Genomic DNA, 23566 nt, shown 5'->3' with positions numbered 1-23566 from the left:
AATGTTTTCAACTTTTTTCAATTTTACCCCGTAGGATATATATTCTACCCACACACATTTGGAACTCTCCTGGGGTACCCTCACACATATTATTCCCTCATTTAGTGGATATTTTCACAAAAAAGTGAAATTTTCAAAAATCCAGAAAATTGGCTGAAAACAACTAAATATCAAGGACTCATTGGGCAAATCGCTCTGGACCTGAAATCGGAACACTCATTGACATTTCCCCTATCTCAAAAGTCTGATAAATGCCGGAAAAATGACTAAGTCCAAAAAAAAATTTTTTTTCAACTTTTTTAAATTTTACCCCCGTGGGATATATATTCTACCCACACACATTTGGAACTCTCCTGGGGTACCCTCACACATATTATTCCCTCATTTATTGGATATTTTCACAAAAAAGAGAAATTTTCAAAAATCCAGAAAAGTGGCTGAAAATGACTAAATATCAAGGACTCATTGGGTGAATCGCTCTGGAACTGAAATCGGAATGCTCACTGACATTTCCCCTATCTGAAAGTCTGATAAAGGCCGGAAAAATGACTGAGTCCAAAAAAAAAATTTTTTAAACTTTTTTCAATTTTACCCCCGTGGGATATATATTCTACCCACACACATTTGGAACTCTCCTGGGGTACCCTCACACATATTATTCCCTCATTTAGTGGATATTTTCACAAAAAGGTGAAATTTTCAAAAATCCAGAAAATTGGCTGAAAACGACTAAATATCAAGGACTCATTGGGCAAATCGCTCTGGACCTGAAATCGGAACACTCACTGACACTTCCCCTATCTCAAAAGTCTGATAAATGCCGGAAAAATGACTAAGTCCAAAAAAAAATTTTTTTTCAACTTTTTTAAATTTTACCCCCGTGGGGTATATATTCTACCCACACACATTTGGAACTCTCCTGGGGTACCCTCACACATATTATTCCCTCATTTATTGGATATTTTCACAAAAAAGAGAAATTTTCAAAAATCCAGAAAAAGTGGCTGAAAACGACTAAATATCAAGGACTCATTGGGTGAATCGCTCTGGAACTGAAATCGGAATGCTCACTGACATTTCCCCTATCTGAAAGTCTGATAAAGGCCGGAAAAATGACTGAGTCCAAAAAAATATTTTTTTAAACTTTTTTCAATTTTACCCCCGTGGGATATATATTCTACCCACACACATTTGGAACTCTCCTGGGGTACCCTCACACATATTATTCCCTCATTTAGTGGATATTTTCACAAAAAAGTGAAATTTTCAAAAATCCAGAAAATTGGCTGAAAACGACTAAATATCAAGGACTCATTGGGCAAATCGCTCTGGACCTGAAATCGGAACACTCACTGACATTTCCCCTATCTCAAAAGTCTGATAAATGCCGGAAAAATGACTAAGTCCAAAAAAAAATTTTTTTTCAACTTTTTTAAATTTTACCCCCGTGGGATATATATTCTACCCACACACATTTGGAACTCTCCTGGGGTACCCTCACACATATTATTCCCTCATTTATTGGATATTTTCACAAAAAAGAGAAATTTTCAAAAATCCAGAAAAGTGGCTGAAAACGACTAAATATCAAGGACTCATTGGGTGAATCGCTCTGGAACTGAAATCGGAACGCTCACTGACATTTCCCCTATCTGAAAGTCTGATAAACGCCGGAAAAAATGACTAAGTCCCAAAAAAAATTCTTTTCAACTTTTTTCAATTTTACCCCTGTGGGATATATATTCTAAGCACACACATTTGGAACTTTCCTGGGGTACCCTTACACATATTATTCCCTCATTTAGTGGATATTTTCACAAAAAAGTGAAATTTTCAAAAATCCAGAAAATTGGCTGAAAATGACTAAATATCAAGGACTCAATGGGCAAATCGCTCTGGAGCTGAAATCGGAATGCTCACTGACATTTCCTTATCTGAAAGTCTGATAAACGCCGGAAAAATGACTAAGTCCAAAAGAAAAAATTTTTCAACTTTTTTCAATTATACCCCCGTGGGATATATATTCTACCCACACACATTTGGAACTCTCCTGGGGCACCCTCACACATATTATTCCCTCATTTAGTGGATATTTTCACAAAAAAGTGAAATTTTCAAAAATCCAGAAAATTGGCTGAAAACGACTAAATATCAAGGACTCATTGGGCAAATCTCTCTGGAACTGAAATCGGAACGCTCACTGACATTTCCCCTATCTGAAAGTCTGATAAACGTCTGTAAAATGACTAAGTCCAAAAGAAAAATGTTTTCAACTTTTTTCAATTTTACCCCCGTGGGATATATATTCTACCCACACACATTTGGAACTCTCCTGGGGTACCCTCACACATATTATTCCCTCATTTATTGGATATTTTCACAAAAAAGAGAAATTTTCAAAAATCCAGAAAAGTGGCTGAAAACGACTAAATATCAAGGACTCATTGGGTGAATCGCTCTGGAACTGAAATCGGAATGCTCACTGACATTTCCCCTATCTGAAAGTCTGATAAAGGCCGGAAAAATGACTGAGTCCAAAAAAAAATTTTTTTAAACTTTTTTCAATTTTACCCCCGTGGGATATATATTCTACCCACACACATTTGGAACTCTCCTGGGGTACCCTCACACATATTATTCCCTCATTTAGTGGATATTTTCACAAAAAAGTGAAATTTTCAAAAATCCAGAAAAGTGGCTGAAAACGACTAAATATCAAGGACTCATTGGGCGAATCGCTCTGGAACTGAAATCGGAACGCTCACTGACATTTCCCCTATCTGAAAGTCTGATAAACGCCGGAAAAAAGACTAAGTCCGAAAGAAAAAAATTTTCAACTTTTTTCAATTTTACCACCGTGGGATATATATTCTACCCACACGCATTTGGAACTCTCCTGGGGTACCCTCACACATATTATTCCCTCATATAGTGGATATTTTCACAAAAAAGTGAAATTTTCAAAAATCCAGAAAATTGGCTGAAAATGACTAAATATCAAGGACTCAATGGGCAAATCGCTCTGGAGCTGAAATCGGAATGCTCACTGACATTTCCTTATCTGAAAGTCTGATAAACGCCGGAAAAATGACTAAGTCCAAAAGAAAAAATTTTTCAACTTTTTTCAATTATACCCCGTAGGATATATATTCTACCCACACACATTTGGAACTCTCCTGGGGTACCCTCACACATATTATTCCCTCATTTAGTGGATATTTTCACAAAAAAGTGAAATTTTCAAAAATCCAGAAAATTGGCTGAAAACGACTAAATATCAAAGACTCAATGGGCGAATTGCTCTGGAACTGAAATCGGAATGCTCACTGACATTTCCCCTATCTGAAAGTCTGATAAAGGCCGGAAAAATGACTGAGTCCAAAAAAAATTTTTTTTAAACTTTTTTCAATTTTACCCCCGTGGGATATATATTCTACCCACACACATTTGGAACTCTCCTGGGGTACCCTCACACATATTATTCCCTCATTTAGTGGATATTTTCACAAAAAAGTGAAATTTTCAAAAATCCAGAAAATTGGCTGAAAACAACTAAATATCAAGGACTCATTGGGCAAATCGCTCTGGACCTGAAATCGGAACACTCATTGACATTTCCCCTATCTCAAAAGTCTGATAAATGCCGGAAAAATGACTAAGTCCAAAAAAAAATTTTTTTTCAACTTTTTTAAATTTTACCCCCGTGGGATATATATTCTACCCACACACATTTGGAACTCTCCTGGGGTACCCTCACACATATTATTCCCTCATTTATTGGATATTTTCACAAAAAAGAGAAATTTTCAAAAATCCAGAAAAGTGGCTGAAAATGACTAAATATCAAGGACTCATTGGGTGAATCGCTCTGGAACTGAAATCGGAATGCTCACTGACATTTCCCCTATCTGAAAGTCTGATAAAGGCCGGAAAAATGACTGAGTCCAAAAAAAAAATTTTTTAAACTTTTTTCAATTTTACCCCCGTGGGATATATATTCTACCCACACACATTTGGAACTCTCCTGGGGTACCCTCACACATATTATTCCCTCATTTAGTGGATATTTTCACAAAAAAGTGAAATTTTCAAAAATCCAGAAAATTGGCTGAAAACGACTAAATATCAAGGACTCATTGGGCAAATCGCTCTGGACCTGAAATCGGAACACTCACTGACACTTCCCCTATCTCAAAAGTCTGATAAATGCCGGAAAAATGACTAAGTCCAAAAAAAAATTTTTTTTCAACTTTTTTAAATTTTACCCCCGTGGGATATATATTCTACCCACACACATTTGGAACTCTCCTGGGGTACCCTCACACATATTATTCCCTCATTTATTGGATATTTTCACAAAAAAGAGAAATTTTCAAAAATCCAGAAAAAGTGGCTGAAAACGACTAAATATCAAGGACTCATTGGGTGAATCGCTCTGGAACTGAAATCGGAATGCTCACTGACATTTCCCCTATCTGAAAGTCTGATAAAGGCCGGAAAAATGACTGAGTCCAAAAAAATATTTTTTTAAACTTTTTTCAATTTTACCCCCGTGGGATATATATTCTACCCACACACATTTGGAACTCTCCTGGGGTACCCTCACACATATTATTCCCTCATTTAGTGGATATTTTCACAAAAAAGTGAAATTTTCAAAAATCCAGAAAATTGGCTGAAAACGACTAAATATCAAGGACTCATTGGGCAAATCGCTCTGGACCTGAAATCGGAACACTCACTGACATTTCCCCTATCTCAAAAGTCTGATAAATGCCGGAAAAATGACTAAGTCCAAAAAAAAATTTTTTTTCAACTTTTTTAAATTTTACCCCCGTGGGATATATATTCTACCCACACACATTTGGAACTCTCCTGGGGTACCCTCACACATATTATTCCCTCATTTATTGGATATTTTCACAAAAAAGAGAAATTTTCAAAAATCCAGAAAAGTGGCTGAAAACGACTAAATATCAAGGACTCATTGGGTGAATCGCTCTGGAACTGAAATCGGAACGCTCACTGACATTTCCCCTATCTGAAAGTCTGATAAACGCCGGAAAAAATGACTAAGTCCCAAAAAAAATTCTTTTCAACTTTTTTCAGTTTTACCCCTTTGGGATATATATTCTAAGCACACACATTTGGAACTTTCCTGGGGTACCCTTACACATATTATTCCCTCATTTAGTGGATATTTTCACAAAAAAGTGAAATTTTGAAAAATCCAGAAAATTGGCTGAAAACGACTAAATATCAAGGACTCATTGGACAAATCGCTCTGGAACTGAAATCGGAACGCTCACTGTCATTTCCCCTATCTGAAAGTCTGATAAACGCCTGTAAAATGACTAAGTCCAAAAGAAAAATGTTTTCAACTTTTTTCAATTTTACCCCCGTGGGATATATATTCTACCCACACACATTTGGAACTTTCCTGGGGTACCCTCACACATATTATTCCCTCATTTAGTGGATATTTTAACAAAAAAGTGAAATTTTCAAAAATCCAGAAAATTGGCTGAAAACGACTAAATATCAAGGACTTTTTTGGCGAATCGCTCTGGAACTGAAATGGGAATGCTCACTGACATTTCCCCTATCAGAAAATCTGATAAATGCCGGAAAAATGACTAAGTCCAAAAAAAAATTTTTTTTCAACTTTTTTAAATTTTACCCCCGTGGGATATATATTCTACCCACACACATTTGGAACTCTCCTGGGGTACCCTCACACATATTATTCCCTCATTTATTGGATATTTTCACAAAAAAGAGAAATTTTCAAAAATCCAGAAAAGTGGCTGAAAACGACTAAATATCAAGGACTCATTGGGTGAATCGCTCTGGAACTGAAATCGGAACGCTCACTGACATTTCCCCTATCTGAAAGTCTGATAAACGCCGGAAAAAATGACTAAGTCCCAAAAAAAATTCTTTTCAACTTTTTTCAATTTTACCCCTGTGGGATATATATTCTAAGCACACACATTTGGAACTTTCCTGGGGTACCCTTACACATATTATTCCCTCATTTAGTGGATATTTTCACAAAAAAGTGAAATTTTCAAAAATCCAGAAAATTGGCTGAAAATGACTAAATATCAAGGACTCAATGGGCAAATCGCTCTGGAGCTGAAATCGGAATGCTCACTGACATTTCCTTATCTGAAAGTCTGATAAACGCCGGAAAAATGACTAAGTCCAAAAGAAAAAATTTTTCAACTTTTTTCAATTATACCCCCGTGGGATATATATTCTACCCACACACATTTGGAACTCTCCTGGGGCACCCTCACACATATTATTCCCTCATTTAGTGGATATTTTCACAAAAAAGTGAAATTTTCAAAAATCCAGAAAATTGGCTGAAAACGACTAAATATCAAGGACTCATTGGGCAAATCTCTCTGGAACTGAAATCGGAACGCTCACTGACATTTCCCCTATCTGAAAGTCTGATAAACGTCTGTAAAATGACTAAGTCCAAAAGAAAAATGTTTTCAACTTTTTTCAATTTTACCCCCGTGGGATATATATTCTACCCACACACATTTGGAACTCTCCTGGGGTACCCTCACACATATTATTCCCTCATTTATTGGATATTTTCACAAAAAAGAGAAATTTTCAAAAATCCAGAAAAGTGGCTGAAAACGACTAAATATCAAGGACTCATTGGGTGAATCGCTCTGGAACTGAAATCGGAATGCTCACTGACATTTCCCCTATCTGAAAGTCTGATAAAGGCCGGAAAAATGACTGAGTCCAAAAAAAAATTTTTTTAAACTTTTTTCAATTTTACCCCCGTGGGATATATATTCTACCCACACACATTTGGAACTCTCCTGGGGTACCCTCACACATATTATTCCCTCATTTAGTGGATATTTTCACAAAAAAGTGAAATTTTCAAAAATCCAGAAAAGTGGCTGAAAACGACTAAATATCAAGGACTCATTGGGTGAATCGCTCTGGAACTGAAATCGGAACGCTCACTGACATTTCCCCTATCTGAAAGTCTGATAAACGCCGGAAAAAAGACTAAGTCCGAAAGAAAAAAATTTTCAACTTTTTTCAATTTTACCACCGTGGGATATATATTCTACCCACACGCATTTGGAACTCTCCTGGGGTACCCTCACACATATTATTCCCTCATATAGTGGATATTTTCACAAAAAAGTGAAATTTTCAAAAATCCAGAAAATTGGCTGAAAATGACTAAATATCAAGGACTCAATGGGCAAATCGCTCTGGAGCTGAAATCGGAATGCTCACTGACATTTCCTTATCTGAAAGTCTGATAAACGCCGGAAAAATGACTAAGTCCAAAAGAAAAAATTTTTCAACTTTTTTCAATTATACCCCCGTGGGATATATATTCTACCCACACACATTTGGAACTCTCCTGGGGCACCCTCACACATATTATTCCCTCATTTAGTGGATATTTTCACAAAAAAGTGAAATTTTCAAAAATCCAGAAAATTGGCTGAAAACGACTAAATATCAAGGACTCATTGGGCAAATCTCTCTGGAACTGAAATCGGAACGCTCACTGACATTTCCCCTATCTGAAAGTCTGATAAACGCCTGTAAAATGACTAAGTCCAAAAGAAAAATGTTTTCAACTTTTTTCAATTTTACCCCCGTGGGATATATATTTTACCCACACACATTTGGAACTCTCCTGGGGTACCCTCATACATATTATTCCCTCATTTAGTGGATATTTTCACAAAAAAGTGAAATTTTCAAAAATCCAGAAAAGTGGCTGAAAATGACAAAATATCAAGGACTCATTGGGTGAATCGCTCTGGAACTGAAATCGGAACGCTCACTGACATTTCCCCTATCTGAAAGTCTGATAAACGCCGGAAAAATGACTAAGTCCAAAAGAAAAATTTTCTCAACTTTTTTCAATTTTACCCCCGTGGGATATATATTCTACCCACACACATTTGGAACTCTCCTGGGGTACCCTCATACATATTATTCCCTCATTTAGTGGATATTTTCACAAAAAGTGAAATTTTCAAAAATCTAGAAAATTGGCTGAAAACGACTAAATATCAAGGACTCATCCGGCGAATTGATCTGGAACTGAAATCGGAACGCTTACTGACATTTCCCCTATCTGAAAGTCTGATAAACGCCGGAAAAATGACTAAGTCGAAAAGAAAAAATTTTTCAACTTTTTTCAATTTTACCCCCGTGGGATATATATTCAACCCACACACATTTGGAACTCTCCTGGGGTACCCTCACACATATTATTCCCTCATTTAGTGGATAATTTCACAAAAAAAGTGAAATTTTCAAAAATCCAGAAAATTGGCTGAAAACGACTAAATGTCAAGGACTCAATGGGCGAATCGCTCTGGAACTGAAATCGGAACGCTCACTGACATTTCCCCTATCTGAAAGTCTGATAAACGCCGGAAAAATGACTAAGTCCAAAAGAAAAATTTTTTCAACTTTTTTCAATTTTACCTTCGTGGGATATATATTCTACCCACACACATTTGGAACTCTCCTGGGGTACCCTCACACATATTATTCCCTCATTTAGTGGATAATTTCACAAAAAAAGTGAAATTTTCAAAAATCCAGAAAATTGGCTGAAAACGACTAAATATCAAGGACTCATTTGGCGAATCGCTCTGGAACTGAAATGGGAATGCTCACTGACATTTCCCCTATCAGAAATATCTGATAAACGCAGGAAAAATGACTAAGTCCAAGAAAAAATGTTTTTCAACTTTTTTCAATTTTACCCCCGTGGGATATATATTCTACCCACACACATTTGGAACTCTCCTGGGGTACCCTCACACATATTATTCCCTCATTTAGTGGATATTTTCACAAAAAAGTAAAATTTTCAAAAATCCAGAAAATTGGCTGAAAACGACTTAATATCAAGGACTCATTGGGCGAATCGCTCTGGAACTGAAATCGGAACGCTCACTGACATTTCCCCACTCTGAAAGTCTGATAAACGCCGGAAAAATGACTAAGTCCAAAAGAAAAATGTTTTCAACTTTTTTCAATTTTACCCCCGTGGGATAGATATTCTACCCACACACATTTGGAACTCTCCTGGGGTACCCTCACACATATTATTCCCTCATTTAATGGATATTTTCATAAAAAAATGAGATTTTCAAAAATCCAGAAAATTGGCTGAAAACGACTAAATATCAAGGACTCATTGGGCGAATCGCTCTGGAACTGAAATCGGAACGCTCACTGACATTTCCCCTATCTGAAACTCCGATAAACGCCGGTAAAATGACTAAGTCCAAAAGAAAAAATTTTTCAACTTTTTTCAATTTTACCCCCGTGGGATATACATTCTACCCACACACATTTGGAACTCTCCTGGGGTACCCTCACACATATTATTCCCTCATTTAGTGGATATTTTCACAAAAAAGTGAAATTTTCAAAAATCCAGAAAATTGGCTGAAAACGACTAAATATCAAGGACTCATTGGGCAAATCTCTCTGGAACTGAAATCGGAACGCTCACTGACATTTCCCCTATCTGAAAGTCTGATAAACGTCTGTAAAATGACTAAGTCCAAAAGAAAAATGTTTTCAACTTTTTTCAATTTTACCCCCGTGGGATATATATTCTACCCACACACATTTGGAACTCTCCTGGGGTACCCTCACACATATTATTCCCTCATTTATTGGATATTTTCACAAAAAAGAGAGATTTTCAAAAATCCAGAAAAGTGGCTGAAAACGACTAAATATCAAGGACTCATTGGGTGAATCGCTCTGGAACTGAAATCGGAATGCTCACTGACATTTCCCCTATCTGAAAGTCTGATAAAGGCCGGAAAAATGACTGAGTCCAAAAAAAAATTTTTTTAAACTTTTTTCAATTTTACCCCCGTGGGATATATATTCTACCCACACACATTTGGAACTCTCCTGGGGTACCCTCACACATATTATTCCCTCATTTAGTGGATATTTTCACAAAAAAGTGAAATTTTCAAAAATCCAGAAAAGTGGCTGAAAACGACTAAATATCAAGGACTCATTGGGCGAATCGCTCTGGAACTGAAATCGGAACGCTCACTGACATTTCCCCTATCTGAAAGTCTGATAAACGCCGGAAAAAAGACTAAGTCCGAAAGAAAAAAATTTTCAACTTTTTTCAATTTTACCACCGTGGGATATATATTCTACCCACACGCATTTGGAACTCTCCTGGGGTACCCTCACACATATTATTCCCTCATATAGTGGATATTTTCACAAAAAAGTGAAATTTTCAAAAATCCAGAAAATTGGCTGAAAATGACTAAATATCAAGGACTCAATGGGCAAATCGCTCTGGAGCTGAAATCGGAATGCTCACTGACATTTCCTTATCTGAAAGTCTGATAAACGCCGGAAAAATGACTAAGTCCAAAAGAAAAAATTTTTCAACTTTTTTCAATTATACCCCGTAGGATATATATTCTACCCACACACATTTGGAACTCTCCTGGGGTACCCTCACACATATTATTCCCTCATTTAGTGGATATTTTCACAAAAAAGTGAAATTTTCAAAAATCCAGAAAATTGGCTGAAAACGACTAAATATCAAGGACTCAATGGGCGAATTGCTCTGGAACTGAAATCGGAATGCTCACTGACATTTCCCCTATCTGAAAGTCTGATAAAGGCCGGAAAAATGACTGAGTCCAAAAAAAATTTTTTTTAAACTTTTTTCAATTTTACCCCCGTGGGATATATATTCTACCCACACACATTTGGAACTCTCCTGGGGTACCCTCACACATATTATTCCCTCATTTAGTGGATATTTTCACAAAAAAGTGAAATTTTCAAAAATCCAGAAAATTGGCTGAAAACAACTAAATATCAAGGACTCATTGGGCAAATCGCTCTGGACCTGAAATCGGAACACTCATTGACATTTCCCCTATCTCAAAAGTCTGATAAATGCCGGAAAAATGACTAAGTCCAAAAAAAAATTTTTTGTCAACTTTTTTAAATTTTACCCCCGTGGGATATATATTCTACCCACACACATTTGGAACTCTCCTGGGGTACCCTCACACATATTATTCCCTCATTTATTGGATATTTTCACAAAAAAGAGAAATTTTCAAAAATCCAGAAAAGTGGCTGAAAATGACTAAATATCAAGGACTCATTGGGTGAATCGCTCTGGAACTGAAATCGGAATGCTCACTGACATTTCCCCTATCTGAAAGTCTGATAAAGGCCGGAAAAATGACTGAGTCCAAAAAAAAAATTTTTTAAACTTTTTTCAATTTTACCCCCGTGGGATATATATTCTACCCACACACATTTGGAACTCTCCTGGGGTACCCTCACACATATTATTCCCTCATTTAGTGGATATTTTCACAAAAAAGTGAAATTTTCAAAAATCCAGAAAATTGGCTGAAAACGACTAAATATCAAGGACTCATTGGGCAAATCGCTCTGGACCTGAAATCGGAACACTCACTGACACTTCCCCTATCTCAAAAGTCTGATAAATGCCGGAAAAATGACTAAGTCCAAAAAAAAATTTTTTTTCAACTTTTTTAAATTTTACCCCCGTGGGATATATATTCTACCCACACACATTTGGAACTCTCCTGGGGTACCCTCACACATATTATTCCCTCATTTATTGGATATTTTCACAAAAAAGAGAAATTTTCAAAAATCCAGAAAAAGTGGCTGAAAACGACTAAATATCAAGGACTCATTGGGTGAATCGCTCTGGAACTGAAATCGGAATGCTCACTGACATTTCCCCTATCTGAAAGTCTGATAAAGGCCGGAAAAATGACTGAGTCCAAAAAAATATTTTTTTAAACTTTTTTCAATTTTACCCCCGTGGGATATATATTCTACCCACACACATTTGGAACTCTCCTGGGGTACCCTCACACATATTATTCCCTCATTTAGTGGATATTTTCACAAAAAAGTGAAATTTTCAAAAATCCAGAAAATTGGCTGAAAACGACTAAATATCAAGGACTCATTGGGCAAATCGCTCTGGACCTGAAATCGGAACACTCACTGACATTTCCCCTATCTCAAAAGTCTGATAAATGCCGGAAAAATGACTAAGTCCAAAAAAAAATTTTTTTTCAACTTTTTTAAATTTTACCCCCGTGGGATATATATTCTACCCACACACATTTGGAACTCTCCTGGGGTACCCTCACACATATTATTCCCTCATTTATTGGATATTTTCACAAAAAAGAGAAATTTTCAAAAATCCAGAAAAGTGGCTGAAAACGACTAAATATCAAGGACTCATTGGGTGAATCGCTCTGGAACTGAAATCGGAACGCTCACTGACATTTCCCCTATCTGAAAGTCTGATAAACGCCGGAAAAAATGACTAAGTCCCAAAAAAAATTCTTTTCAACTTTTTTCAGTTTTACCCCTTTGGGATATATATTCTAAGCACACACATTTGGAACTTTCCTGGGGTACCCTTACACATATTATTCCCTCATTTAGTGGATATTTTCACAAAAAAGTGAAATTTTGAAAAATCCAGAAAATTGGCTGAAAACGACTAAATATCAAGGACTCATTGGACAAATCGCTCTGGAACTGAAATCGGAACGCTCACTGACATTTCCCCTATCTGAAAGTCTGATAAACGCCTGTAAAATGACTAAGTCCAAAAGAAAAATGTTTTCAACTTTTTTCAATTTTACCCCCGTGGGATATATATTCTACCCACACACATTTGGAACTTTCCTGGGGTACCCTCACACATATTATTCCCTCATTTAGTGGATATTTTAACAAAAAAGTGAAATTTTCAAAAATCCAGAAAATTGGCAGAAAACGACTAAATATCAAGGACTTTTTTGGCGAATCGCTCTGGAACTGAAATGGGAATGCTCACTGACATTTCCCCTATCAGAAAATCTGATAAATGCCGGAAAAATGACTAAGTCCAAAAAAAAATTTTTTTTCAACTTTTTTAAATTTTACCCCCGTGGGATATATATTCTACCCACACACATTTGGAACTCTCCTGGGGTACCCTCACACATATTATTCCCTCATTTATTGGATATTTTCACAAAAAAGAGAAATTTTCAAAAATCCAGAAAAGTGGCTGAAAACGACTAAATATCAAGGACTCATTGGGTGAATCGCTCTGGAACTGAAATCGGAACGCTCACTGACATTTCCCCTATCTGAAAGTCTGATAAACGCCGGAAAAAATGACTAAGTCCCAAAAAAAATTCTTTTCAACTTTTTTCAATTTTACCCCTGTGGGATATATATTCTAAGCACACACATTTGGAACTTTCCTGGGGTACCCTTACACATATTATTCCCTCATTTATTGGATATTTTCACAAAAAAGTGAAATTTTCAAAAATCCAGAAAATTGGCTGAAAATGACTAAATATCAAGGACTCAATGGGCAAATCGCTCTGGAGCTGAAATCGGAATGCTCACTGACATTTCCTTATCTGAAAGTCTGATAAACGCCGGAAAAATGACTAAGTCCAAAAGAAAAAATTTTTCAACTTTTTTCAATTATACCCCCGTGGGATATATATTCTACCCACACACATTTGGAACTCTCCTGGGGCACCCTCACACATATTATTCCCTCATTTAGTGGATATTTTCACAAAAAAGTGAAATTTTCAAAAATCCAGAAAATTGGCTGAAAACGACTAAATATCAAGGACTCATTGGGCAAATCTCTCTGGAACTGAAATCGGAACGCTCACTGACATTTCCCCTATCTGAAAGTCTGATAAACGTCTGTAAAATGACTAAGTCCAAAAGAAAAATGTTTTCAACTTTTTTCAATTTTACCCCCGTGGGATATATATTCTACCCACACACATTTGGAACTCTCCTGGGGTACCCTCACACATATTATTCCCTCATTTAGTGGATATTTTCACAAAAAAGTGAAATTTTCAAAAATCCAGAAAAGTGGCTGAAAACGACTAAATATCAAGGACTCATTGGGTGAATCGCTCTGGAACTGAAATCGGAACGCTCACTGACATTTCCCCTATCTGAAAGTCTGATAAACGCCGGAAAAAAGACTAAGTCCGAAAGAAAAAAATTTTCAACTTTTTTCAATTTTACCACCGTGGGATATATATTCTACCCACACGCATTTGGAACTCTCCTGGGGTACCCTCACACATATTATTCCCTCATATAGTGGATATTTTCACAAAAAAGTGAAATTTTCAAAAATCCAGAAAATTGGCTGAAAATGACTAAATATCAAGGACTCAATGGGCAAATCGCTCTGGAGCTGAAATCGGAATGCTCACTGACATTTCCTTATCTGAAACTCTGATAAACGCCGGTAAAATGACTAAGTCCAAAAGAAAAAAATTTTAAACTTTTTTCAATTTTACCCCCGTGGGATATATATTCTACCCACACACATTTTGAACTCTCCTGGTGTACCCTCACACATATTATTCCCTCATTTAGTGGATATTTTCACAAAAAAGTGAAATTTTCAAAAATCCAGAAAATTGGCTGAAAACGACTAAATATCAAGGACTCAATGGGCGAATCGCTCTGGAACTGAAATGGGAACGCTCACTGACATTTCCCCTATCTGAAAGTCTGATAAACAACGGAAAAATGACTAAGTCCAAAAGAAAAAATTTTTAAACTTTTTTCAATTTTACCCCCGTGGGATATATATTCTACCCACACACATTTGGAACTCTCCTGGGGTACCCTCACACATATTATTCCCTCATTTAGTGGATATTTTCACAAAAAAGTAAAATTTTCAAAAATCCAGAAAATTGGCTGAAAACGACTAAATATCAAGGACTCATCCGGCGAATTGCTCTGGAACTGAAATCGGAATGCTCACTGACATTTCACCTATCTGAAACTCTGATAAATGCCGGTAAAATGACTAAGTCCAAAAGAAAAAATTTTTCAACTTTTTTCAATTTTACCCCCGTGGGATATATATTCTACCCGCACACATTTGGAACTCTCCTGGGGTACCCTCACACATATTATTCCCTCATTTAGTGTATATTTTCACAAAAAAGTGAAATTTTCAAAAATCCAGAAAAGTGGCTGAAAACGACTAAATATCAAGAACTCAATGGGCGAATCGCCCTGGAACTGAAATCGGAACACACACTGACATTTCCCCTATCTGAAAGTCTGATAAACGTCGGAAAAATTACTAAGTCCCAAAAAAAAATTTTTTCAACTTTTTTCAATTTTACCCCTGTGGGATATATATTCTACCCACACACATTTGGAACTTTCCTGGGGTACCCTCACACATATTATTCCCTCATTTAGTGGATATTTTCACAAAAAAGTGAAATTTTCAAAAATCCAGAAAATTGGCTGAAAACAACTAAATATCAAGGACTCATTGGGCGAATCACTCTGGAACTGAAATCAGAACGCTCACTGACATTTGCCCTATCTGAAAGTCTGATAAACGCCCGAAAAATGACTAAGTCCAAGAAAAAATTTTTTTCAACTTTTTTCAATTTTTCCCCCGTGGGATAAATATTCTACCCACACACATTTGGAACTCTCCTGGGGTACCCTTACACATATTATTCCCTCATTTAATGAATATTTTCACAAAAAAGTGAAATTTTCAAAAATCCAGAAAATTGGCTGAAAACGACTAAATATCAAGGACTCATTGGGCGAATCGCTCTGGAACTGAAATCGGAACGCTCACTGACATTTCCCCTATCTGAAACTCCGATAAACGCCGGTAAAATGACTAAGTCCAAAAGAAAAAATTTTTCAATTTTTTTCAATTTTACCCCCGTGGGATATACATTCTACCCACACACATTTGGAACTCTCCTGGGGTACCCTCACACATATTATTCCCTCATTTAGTGGATATTTTCACAAAAAAGTGACATTTTCAAAAATCCAGAAAATTGGCTGAAAATGACTAAATATCAAGGACTCATTGGGCGAATCGCTCTGGAACTGAAATCGGAACGCTCACTGACATTTGCCCTATCTGAAAGTCTGATAAACGTCGGAAAAATGACTAAGTCCAAAAAAAAAATTTTTTCAACTTTTTTCAATTTTACCCCCGTGGGATATATATTCTACCCACACACATTTGGAACTCTCCTGGGGTGCCCTCACACATATTATTCCCTCATTTAGTGGATATTTTCACAAAAAAGTGAAATTTTCAAAAATCCAGAAAATTGGCTGAAAACGACTAAATATCAAGGACTCATTGGGCGAATCACTCTGGAACTGAAATCAGAACGCTCACTGACATTTGCCCTATCTGAAAGTCTGATAAACGCCCGAAAAATGACTAAGTCCAAGAAAAAAAATTTTTCAACTTTTTTCAATTTTTCCCCCGTGGGATAAATATTCTACCCACACACATTTGGAACTCTCCTGGGGTACCCTCACACATATTATTCCCTCATTTAATGAATATTTTCACAAAAAAGTGAAATTTTCAAAAATCCAGAAAATTGGCTGAAAACGACTAAATATCAAGGACTCATTGGGCGAATCGCTCTGGAACTGAAATCGGAACGCTCACTGACATTTCCCCTATCTGAAACTCCGATAAACGCTGGTAAAATGACTAAGTCCAAAAGAAAAAATTTTTCAACTTTTTTCAATTTTACCCCCGTGGGATATACATTCTACCCACACACATTTGGAACTCTCCTGGGGTACCCTCACACATATTATTACCTCATTTAGTGGATATTTTCACAAAAAAGTGACATTTTCAAAAATCCAGAAAATTGGCTGAAAACGACTAAATATCAAGGACTCATTGGGCGAATTGATCTGGAACTGAAATCGGAACGCTTACTGACATTTCCCCTATCAGAAAATCTGATAAACGCAGGAAAAATGACTAAGTCCAAGAAAAAATGTTTTTCAACTTTTTTCAATTTTACCTCCGTGGGATATATCTTCTACCCACACACATTTGGAACCCTCCTGGGGTACCCTCACACAAATTATTCCCTCATTTAGTGTATATTTTCACAAAAAAGTGAAATTTTCAAAAATCCAGAAAATTGGCTGAAAATTACTAAATATCAAGGACTCAATGGGCGAATCGCTCTGGAACTGAAATCAGAACTCTCACTGACATTTCCCCTATCTGAAACTCCGATAAACGCCGGTAAAATGACTAAGTCCAAAAGAAAAAATTTTTCAACTTTTTTCAATTTTACCCCCGTGGGATATACATTCTACCCACACACATTTGGAACTCTCCTGGGGTACCCTCACACATATTATTCCCTCATTTAGTGGATATTTTCACAAAAAAGTGAAATTTTCAAAAATCCAGAAAAGTGGCTGAAAACGACTAAATATCAAGAACTCATTGGGCGAATCGCTCTGGAACTGAAATCGGAACACACACTGACATTTCCCCTATCTGAAAGTCTGATAAACGCCGGAAAAATGACTAAGTCCAAAAGAACAATTTTTTCATCTTTTTTCAATTTTACCCCCGTGGGATATATATTCTACCCACACACATTTGGAACTCTCCTGGGGTACCCTCACACATATTACTCCCTCATTTAGTGGATATTTTCACAAAAAAGTGAAATTTTCAAAAATCCAGATAATTGGCTGAAAACGACTAAATATCAAGGACTCATTTGGCGAATCGCTCTGGAACTGAAATGGGAATGCTCACTGACATTTCCCCTATCAGAAAATCTGATAAACGCAGGAAAAATGACTAAGTCCAAGAAAAAATGTTTTTCAACTTTTTTCAATTTTACCCCCGTGGGATATATATTCTACCCACACACATTTGGAACTCTCCTGGGGTACCCTCACACATATTATTCCCTCATTTAGTGGATATTTTCACAAAAAAGTGAAATTTTCAAAAATCCAGAAAATTGGCTGAAAACGACTAAATATCAAGGACTCAATGGGCGAATCGCTCTGGAACTGAAATCGGAACGCTCACTGACATTTCCATATCTGAAAGTCTGATAAACGCCAAAAAAATGACTAAGTCCAAAAAAAAAATATTTTCAACTTTTTTCAATTTTACCCCCGTGGGATATATATTCTACCCGCACATATTTGGAACTCTCCTGGGGTACCCTCACACATATTATTCCCTCATTTAATGGATATTTTCATAAAAAAATGAAATTTTCAAAAATCCAGAAAATTGGCTGAAAACGACTAAATATCAAGGACTCATCCGGCGAATTGCTCTGGAACTGAAATCGGAACGCTCACTGACATTTCCATATCTGAAAGTCTGATAAACGCCAAAAAAAATGACTAAGTCCAAAAAAAAAATATTTTCAACTTTTTTCAATTTTACCCCCGTGGGATATATATTCTACCCACACACATTTGGAACTCTCCTGGGTACCCTCACACATATTATTCCCTCATTTAGTGGATATTTTCACAAAAAAGTGAAATTTTCAAAAATCCAGAAAATTGGGTGAAAACGACTAAATATCAAGGACTCATCCGGCGAATTGCTCTGGAACTGAAATCGGAACGCTCACTGACATTTCACCTATCTGAAACTCTGATAAATGCCGGTAAAATGACTAAGTCCAAAAGAAAAAATTTTTCAACTTTTTTCAATTTTACCCCCGTGGGATATATATTCTAACCACACACATTTGTAACTCTCCTGGGGTACCCTCACACATATTATTCCCTCATTTAATGGATATTTTCACAAAAAAGTGAAATTTTCAAAAATGCAGAAAATTGGCTGAAAACGACTAAATATCAAGGACTCAATGGGCGAATCGCTCTGGAACTGAAATCGGAACGCTCACTGACATTTCCATATCTGAAAGTCTGATAAACGCCAAAAAAAATGAGTAAGTCCAAAAAAAAAAATATTTTCAACTTTTTTCAATTTTACCCCCGTGGGATATATATTCTACCCGCACATATTTGGAACTCTCCTGGGGTACCCTCACACATATTATTCCCTCATTTAATGGATATTTTCATAAAAAAATGAAATTTTCAAAAATCCAGAAAATTGGCTGAAAACGACTAAATATCAAGGACTCATTGGGCGAATCGCTCTGGAACTGAAATCGGAACGCTCACTGACATTTCCCCTATCTGAAAGCCTGATAAACGCCGGAAAAATGACTAAGTCCAAAAGAAAAAATTTTTCAACTTTTTTCAATTTTACCCCCGTGGGATAGATATTCTACCCACACACATTTGGAACTCTCCTGGGGTACCCTCACACATATTATTCCCTCATTTAGTGGATATTTTCACAAAAAAGTAAAATTTTCAAAAATCCAGAAAATTGGCTGAAAACGACTAAATATCAAGGACTCATCCGGCGAATTGCTCTGGAACTGAAATCGGAACGCTCACTGACATTTCACCTATCTGAAACTCTGATAAACGCCGGAAAAATGACTAAGTCCCAAAAAAAATATTTTCAACTTTTTTCAATTTTACCCCCGTGGGATATATATTCTACCCACACACATTTGGAACTCTCCTGGGGTACCCTCACACATATTATTCCCTCATTTAGTGGATATTTTCACAAAAAAGTGAAATTTTCAAAAATCCAGAAAATCGGCTGAAAACGACTAAATATCAAGGACTCATCCGGCGAATTGCTCTGGAACTGAAATCGGAACGCTCACTGACATTTCCACTATCTGAAACTCTGATAAACGCCGGTAAAATGACTAAGTCCAAAAGAAAAATTTTTTAAACTTTTTTCAATTTTACCCCCGTGGGATATATATTCTACCCACACACATTTGGAACTCTCCTGGGTACCCTCACACATATTATTCCCTCATTTAGTGGATATTTTCACAAAAAAGTGAAATTTTCAAAAATCCAGAAAAGTGGCTGAAAATGACTAAATATCAAGAACTCATTGGGCGAATCACTCTGGAACTGAAATTGGAACGCTCTCTGACATTTCCCCTATCTGAAAGTCTGATAAACGCCAGAAAAATGACTAAGTCCAAAAAAAATTTTTTTAAACTTTTTTCAATTTTACCCCCGTGGGATATATATTCTACCCACACACATTTGGAACTCTCCTGGGGTACCCTCACACATATTATTCCCTCATTTAGTGGATATTTTCACAAAAAAGTGAAATTTTCAAAAATCCAGAAAATTGGCTGAAAACGACTAAATATCAAGGACTCAATGGGCGAATCGCTCTGGAACTGAAATCGGAACGCTCACTGACATTTCCATATCTGAAAGTCTGATAAACGCCAAAAAAAATGACTAAGTCCAAAAAAAAAATATTTTCAACTTTTTTCAATTTTACCCCCGTGGGATATATATTCTACCCGCACATATTTGGAACTCTCCTGGGGTACCCTCACACATATTATTCCCTCATTTAGTGGATATTTTCACAAAAAAGTAAAATTTTCAAAAATCCAGAAAATTGGGTGAAAACGACTAAATATCAAGGACTCATCCGGCGAATTGCTCTGGAACTGAAATCGGAACGCTCACTGACATTTCACCTATCTGAAACTCTGATAAATGCCGGTAAAATGACTAAGTCCAAAAGAAAAAATTTTTCAACTTTTTTCAATTTTACCCCCGTGGGATATATATTCTAACCACACACATTTGTAACTCTCCTGGGGTACCCTCACACATATTATTCCCTCATTTAATGGATATTTTCACAAAAAAGTGAAATTTTCAAAAATGCAGAAAATTGGCTGAAAACGACTAAATATCAAGGACTCAATGGGCGAATCGCTCTGGAACTGAAATCGGAACGCTCACTGACATTTCCCCTATCTGAAAGTCTGATAAACGCCGGAAAAATGACTAAGTCCCAAAAAAAATATTTTCAACTTTTTTCAATTTTACCCCCGTGGGATATATATTCTACCCACACACATTTGGAACTCTCCTGGGGTACCCTCACACATATTATTACCTAATTTAGTGGATATTTTCACAAAAAAGTGAAATTTTCAAAAATCCAGAAAATTGGCTGAAAACGACTAAATATCAAGGACTCAATGGGCGAATCGCTCTGGAACTGAAATCGGAACGCTCACTGACATTTCCATATCTGAAAGTCTGATAAACGCCAAAAAAAATGACTAAGTCCAAAAAAAAAATATTTTCAACTTTTTTCAATTTTACCCCCGTGGGATATATATTCTACCCACACACATTTGGAACTCTCCTGGGTACCCTCACACATATTATTCCCTCATTTAGTGGATATTTTCACAAAAAAGTGAAATTTTCAAAAATCCAGAAAAGTGGCTGAAAATGACTAAATATCAAGAACTCATTGGGCGAATCACTCTGGAACTGAAATCGGAACGCTCTCTGACATTTCCCCTATCTGAAAGTCTGATAAACGCCAGAAAAATGACTAAGTCCAAAAAAAATTTTTTTAAACTTTTTTCAATTTTACCCCCGTGGGATATATATTCTACCCACACACATTTGGAACTCTCCTGGGGTACCCTCACACATATTATTCCCTCATTTAGTGGATATTTTCACAAAAAAGTGAAATTTTCAAAAATCCAGAAAATTGGCTGAAAACGACTAAATATCAAGGACTCAATGGGCGAATCGCTCTGGAACTGAAATCGGAACGCTCACTGACATTTCCATATCTGAAAGTCTGATAAACGCCAAAAAAAATGACTAAGTCCAAAAAAAAAATATTTTCAACTTTTTTCAATTTTACCCCCGTGGGATATATATTCTACCCGCACATATTTGGAACTCTCCTGGGGTACCCTCACACATATTATTCCCTCATTTAATGGATATTTTCATAAAAAAATGAAATTTTCAAAAATCCAGAAAATTGGCTGAAAACGACTAAATATCAAGGACTCATTGGGCGAATCGCTCTGGAACTGAAATCGGAATGCTCACTGACATTTCCCCTATCTGAAAGCCTGATAAACGCCGGAAAAATGACTAAATCCAAAAGAAAAAATTTTTCAACTTTTTTCAATTTTACCCCCGTGGGATAGATATTCTACCCACACACATTTGGAACTCTCCTGGGGTACCCTCACACATATTATTCCCTCATTTAGTGGATATTTTCACAAAAAAGTAAAATTTTCAAAAATCCAGAAAATTGGGTGAAAACGACTAAATATCAAGGACTCATCCGGCGAATTGCTCTGGAACTGAAATCGGAACGCTCACTGACATTTCACCTATCTGAAACTCTGATAAATGCCGGTAAAATGACTAAGTCCAAAAGAAAAAATTTTTCAACTTTTTTCAATTTTACCCCCGTGGGATATATATTCTAACCACACACATTTGTAACTCTCCTGGGGTACCCTCACACATATTATTCCCTCATTTAATGGATATTTTCACAAAAAAGTGAAATTTTCAAAAATGCAGAAAATTGGCTGAAAACGACTAAATATCAAGGACTCAATGGGCGAATCGCTCTGGAACTGAAATCGGAACGCTCACTGACATTTCCCCTATCTGAAAGTCTGATAAACGCCGGAAAAATGACTAAGTCCCAAAAAAAATATTTTCAACTTTTTTCAATTTTACCCCCGTGGGATATATATTCTACCCACACACATTTGGAACTCTCCTGGGGTACCCTCACACATATTATTACCTAATTTAGTGGATATTTTCACAAAAAAGTGAAATTTTCAAAAATCCAGAAAATTGGCTGAAAACGACTAAATATCAAGGACTCAATGGGCGAATCGCTCTGGAACTGAAATCGGAACGCTCACTGACATTTCCATATCTGAAAGTCTGATAAACGCCAAAAAAAATGACTAAGTCCAAAAAAAAAATATTTTCAACTTTTTTCAATTTTACCCCCGTGGGATATATATTCTACCCGCACATATTTGGAACTCTCCTGGGGTACCCTCACACATATTATTCCCTCATTTAATGGATATTTTCATAAAAAAATGAAATTTTCAAAAATCCAGAAAATTGGCTGAAAACGACTAAATATCAAGGACTCATTGGGCGAATCGCTCTGGAACTGAAATCGGAACGCTCACTGACATTTCCCCTATCTGAAAGCCTGATAAACGCCGGAAAAATGACTAAGTCCAAAAGAAAAAATTTTTCAACTTTTTTCAATTTTACCCCCGTGGGATAGATATTCTACCCACACACATTTGGAACTCTCCTGGGGTACCCTCACACATATTATTCCCTCATTTAGTGGATATTTTCACAAAAAAGTAAAATTTTCAAAAATCCAGAAAATTGGCTGAAAACGACTAAATATCAAGGACTCATCCGGCGAATTGCTCTGGAACTGAAATCGGAACGCTCACTGACATTTCACCTATCTGAAACTCTGATAAACGCCGGAAAAATGACTAAGTCCCAAAAAAAATATTTTCAACTTTTTTCAATTTTACCCCCGTGGGATATATATTCTACCCACACACATTTGGAACTCTCCTAGGGTACCCTCACACATATTATTCCCTCATTTAGTGGATATTTTCACAAAAAAGTGAAATTTTCAAAAATCCAGAAA

The sequence above is a fragment of the Phyllobates terribilis genome, unplaced genomic scaffold, assembly GCF_046119375.1.
Source record: "Phyllobates terribilis strain yellow unplaced genomic scaffold, ASM4611937v1 Scaffold_12__6_contigs__length_324123572, whole genome shotgun sequence".
Taxonomy (NCBI): domain Eukaryota; kingdom Metazoa; phylum Chordata; class Amphibia; order Anura; family Dendrobatidae; genus Phyllobates; species Phyllobates terribilis.
The sequence above is the reverse complement of the archived record's forward strand: the minus strand, read 5'-3'. Positions refer to the sequence as shown.